Source organism: Trematomus bernacchii, unplaced genomic scaffold, assembly GCF_902827165.1.
Source record: "Trematomus bernacchii unplaced genomic scaffold, fTreBer1.1, whole genome shotgun sequence".
Lineage (NCBI taxonomy): Eukaryota > Metazoa > Chordata > Actinopteri > Perciformes > Nototheniidae > Trematomus > Trematomus bernacchii.
The window spans coordinates 5,323,960-5,328,331 of NW_022987313.1; positions in this window are offsets into that span (position 1 = coordinate 5,323,960).

Consider the following 4,372-nt stretch of genomic DNA (forward strand, 5'->3'; position numbering starts at 1 on the left):
CAAATTGACCAATACATTTATGGATTTGCAGGTTTCTCACTGCACATTGGCTGCCTTTTGGGAATGATGATTTTATGTCTTTGACTAAATGCTCTAAAAAAAGGCCAACATGCTAGCTCTGTTCTCCCTGAAGCCATTTACATACAAGTTTATGGCCTTTAAAACTATCTAACTAACAAAAACAGGAAGCACACACTTATTAAGGGTGCCACATGTTGCTTTTTTTTTCTTAACCCTTACAAAGAAATCCTGTCTCCGCATTTTCTTTTAACTCCTGCGCCTGATGCTTATTAACCAACATCAGGTCTCTATTAGCGCTAAGTATCTATTAACAAATGTTGCGTTGAACAGCTTGTGTGCTTAACAAGAGGTGGTAAACCGAAGTTTCAGAAACCACGTACACATATATTGCAGTTGACGGTGGGGTTTACATGCTATCTAAACACCAGACCACCTCAGTTCTGTCACGTTGCACCTTGACACCAATTGCTTTTAGCTGAACGCTTTAATTGCCAGAAACTGAAAACCCTCTTTGTATGCTGGCAAGTGACAGCTCGTCAGAAAGCAGCAACAACCTCAGGCCAAAATGTTGCATGTCATTATTTAGTGCCACAGCCGCTTTAAAGGCACACATAATGGTATATTATGTTCATTAAAGGTCCCCTATTATACTGTTTTACATCAATATATTATAGGTCTCAGAAATATACAAAACATGTCTCTGAAGTGTTTGGCTCAAAATACCCAACAGATCATTGTAGCATCCCATAAACCCCTCTGGTTCAGCCCTGTTTCAAAAGCGCTGATCCTCTGTCTTTTACTTTAGATGAAAATAAGGAGCCCCTCTGAGAGATATTTGGTTAAAAAGAACACAATGGTGCTCTAGGAGGAGATTCAGGTGATAAGGTGGGCAGGTGTTGGTTGGTTATTGGCTAATGGTTACACAAGCCAAAAAAATCGTTATGACATCATAAAGTGGCCAAAATCTGATCAGCTCATTTTCAGACAGGTTTTTATATAAATAGATCAGGACAAAAAGTGAGCGAATATTTTTCCTGGAAACTTTCAGAAGGGGGACACATGTTTATGTATACAATTCATGAAAAAGTGGATTTTGCATAATAGGTGACCTTTAAGGGTTGGAGCTATTATAACATATCATTGTGTATAAGTTATATATACATCTTATGTAGAGATTCTGCAATCAGTTTATCCTGGCAGGTATAAAACCTATAGTCTATAGTAGGCGTGAGGCGCAGTGGATAGAGCGTTGGTGTTCGGATCAAGGAATAGGTTCAAACCCCACTGCAGTCAGCATGTCGTTGTGTCCTTGGGCAAGACACTTCACCCCAAATTGCTCCTGTGGGGATTGCTCACAGTATTGAGTATGTAAGTCGCTTTGGATAAAAGCATCTAACAAGTAACATGTAATGTAATGTCTATTAGTATAGTTATCAATGTAATCATTATTGAATGGATACATGCAATTCAACAGTATTCAACAGGTGTTCTCAGACTTCCTAGAAAAATATTATTCAAACAACACTGTGACGTCATGATTTTGACATTATATTGCATTGATAATAATGAATCACAAACAAGTTTTACCACCTCTTACCAGTCTGGAAAGCTTTTTGTTGCTATACCAACTGTGATGACAGGCATGCTGGAGAGGGTGTGGCTGCCTGGTAAAGTTTGTTGCCAGCTGCCATACCACAGACAACTTGAATTTCTTTCCTGAGACTGATAAACTTCAGTCAATTGTGTAAGGGATGATGTATTTTTTTGGGTGACGCAGCTCTTTTTGCAATAAAGGTGTTCTCCAGTCCTTCTTTTTAATAGTGCAGTTGTGCAGGTTCCTGAAACAGATTGTTGACAGTAAGGGCCCTGTCCCTCTCAAGACACTTCTTATGCTCATTCCTGTAGAAAACTGTGTTTAACAAAATATCAAACCCTTCCCTCTCTTACTCTCACAATCACTCACTTTTCAGTCATCCATGTCGACCAGAAGAGGGGTTATTTTACGGTAAACCTGGGCCTCCTGGCTTGACAGGGGTAGTAAATTGATAGCAGAACTATTGGAGCTGAGTCAACAACCAGAGAGGAGAGGGAGATTTTTCGGGGGGAGGCTGGGGGACCTATCACTGCAACTCCACTGAGCTGCTGGGAAGCAGCAAGGAAATCCTGGCTGCTGTAATCTTTACTGGAAGATGTGTTTTCAACCTCTGTGCTGCTGCGTCAGAAAAAGAGAGAAGCTGCACTGGGTGTACCTCACTTCCTCGCAGCAAAAGTGAGAAATGGTGTGTGAAAAAAAGAGATAGAAAAGCCCCTGTTAATGTGAGAAGTAAAGAGTGAAATTATTATAGGCAGTGGCAAGAGAGAGTGCAATGAATTGGTATGTGCTGTTTAGGAAGGAAAAGGGTGGAGATAAGGAGGGAAAACATTAAGTGAGTCACTCCAGTCTGTGTACTCAAACAATGAAGTTTCTATCTATCTTTTCCTCCTTTCCTTTGTCGTACCACCTCCCTGTGCTGTGCATCTCCCCCTCCCTTCCTCCCCTCCACCTTCCAAAACTATTTCCCTCTGCTGATTCCCTATTTTATTTTCTTCCCCCCACCCTGTCCCAGCTATATGTTGTGCATTGCCTGCACAGACCGGTTTGCTCAGTTTTACAATAGGACCCAGGCTGGAAGGCTGGCAGACGCACAAAGGCTCTGCTTCTTTACAAGGGGCTGCAAAGAAACTGAAGGAGGGTATTGTTGGGACACAGCAAGACTCTGCATTACATCAGCCCAGATCCATGAAAAAGACAAATGTGTGCATGCGAAATGAGCATGCAGACGCACATATATTTTACAACAATGTTCACCTACATGTAGTCGTGCAAACTGTTTATATGCATTTGGACCTCTTTCTTTCTCTTTCCCTAACTGATCTTGCATGCATACATGTGTGCAACAGAAACAATGAGTGAATGAGGCCCTGGTTAAACTGGGTCAGCAATCTATTTATCTGGCTCTGCATTGTTTGGAGTTTGTCGCGTGCTCTCACTTCCTTACAAGAGTGGACATTTTTTCTTGATTGGTTTCCAGCACCCTGCTTTCCCTCTGGAGAATCAAGCGCACATTTTGAATGGTGTGCTGCCTTCATTTGTATGAGAAAATATAATAAATATGTATTTGGCCTACAAGTGATTGTCACTTTGTGTGTTGAACAATGATTGATGGGCACCTCAAGCTTAAACTTTAAGGCTGTGTGCATGTATGTCTAGATGTTTAATCTTGTGCTTTTAGAGTTATTTGTTAGGAAAGAGACTTGCAGCACAAAAAGGAGTTTGACTATCTTTGTGAATGTGAACATAGCACCACTGTGAGTGCACATAGTTAAAACGCAGCATCAAATATTCACTGTTCACTGTTTGACAGAAAAAAGTAGTTACAGAGAACAGAAAAACAAACTTTCCCCACAACGTGAGTCTGTTTTTGTGGTTATAATACCCTCAAGTGTCCTAATAGAGCTGGGACAAATGTCCCTTCATAAAGCTAATGTAGGCAAATGTGTGGTTTTGTGGTTAAACCAAAAGGGAGCCACTGTATTTGATAGCTTCCTAAAATCACCTATCTGCATAATAGTGTATCATATCACTGCTCTCCCCGAGGCAAGGATCAGTGATACACCCTCTGCTTTGAGTTGACAGGTTTGACAATGCTAGGCACGCAGGAGTTATGTTCTAAACACAACTCATGATTTTTTTTTTTCATCTTTGATGCACTCTTTTTTTTTCTTTCACTTTATCCGATTTTTTTCAGGAGGAGGTCAGTGGGAGAGTCTTTAGAAAAACTCCCTCAATGAAAAATGTCTTTTCATAAGATGAAAAGGAAGAGGAAGAAGCATTGGAGCCTGAGCCAAAGGGATAGCCAGGGGCGTTATACCTCCAAACTCTTGATTAAAGGGCAGTTGCACAGCTGCAAAAGCACCACCTCAGATGTGATACATGTGTGCAAGTACTCATTTTTTATCTACAATAAACTTTTAATAAAACATCAAAGCTGTGAATTATAATATTATTTAGTGATACTCGATGAACTGTCTCAGTGCAAATGCTCTTGCAAAGCACCACCATCACCTCATCCAGTGAAAATCCTCCCCTTCAGTTTAGTTTCTGAATGAGGTATTATATATAACCATGGCGACCACACTGCAGACTCTCTGCAGTTTGCATAGAAATGAGAAATAAGAATGAAAGAGAAGCAGGCAAGAGGACACACACAAACTCTATTTTCTCTCTGCCGAGTGCCAGAAAGCACAAACATTCCCACGTGATGATGAAGTTTGCTCCCTCCCTCTCGGGGCGGACAATAGCGCGCTGGCG